The sequence below is a fragment of the Trichinella spiralis genome (genome assembly GCF_000181795.1).
Source record: "Trichinella spiralis strain ISS 195 chromosome Unknown Scfld1, whole genome shotgun sequence".
Classification (NCBI taxonomy): Eukaryota; Metazoa; Nematoda; class Enoplea; order Trichinellida; family Trichinellidae; genus Trichinella; species Trichinella spiralis.
This window is the reverse complement of record NW_003526940.1, coordinates 3,105,102-3,105,589: the sequence shown is the minus strand read 5'-3', so window position 1 is coordinate 3,105,589 and position 488 is coordinate 3,105,102.

Sequence of the window (488 nt, the reverse complement as noted above, 5' to 3'; positions counted from 1 at the left end):
GGATGTTGAATTTCCAATTACATTTGAACTTGGTTAAGTGAGGAGGGGTTTCGAAAGAATTTCCATGCACTTATCCATCATTTTAGAACATAATTAACTACAGAGAATTTTTTTCGGCCAAAATCTTATGCACTTAATCAAGTTGGACTGTATTTTATATGAAATGTATGAACGTCAAGCAGGATTTTTCATACAAACCACAAACCTCATCGACATGTATAAAAAAATATATATGGATGTTTGTTTCGTAATGAAGGAAACTTTGTAAATATTAAAGTAAAATTCTTAGATTGTAAACAAGAAAGATTTAAATAGAACACTCCCAGTAAAATCAAGAAATTAATCAGATGCTGACAATTTAGTAGTTGTCACTCCTTGGTTTAGTTGGAAAGCTGCAACTGTGAAAAATTTGTCACTTGTGCATTTTCCCTTTGTATTAAAATCGCCTTTCCCAACTTTCGTAATGTGACGAGAAAAGCGAAGAATGT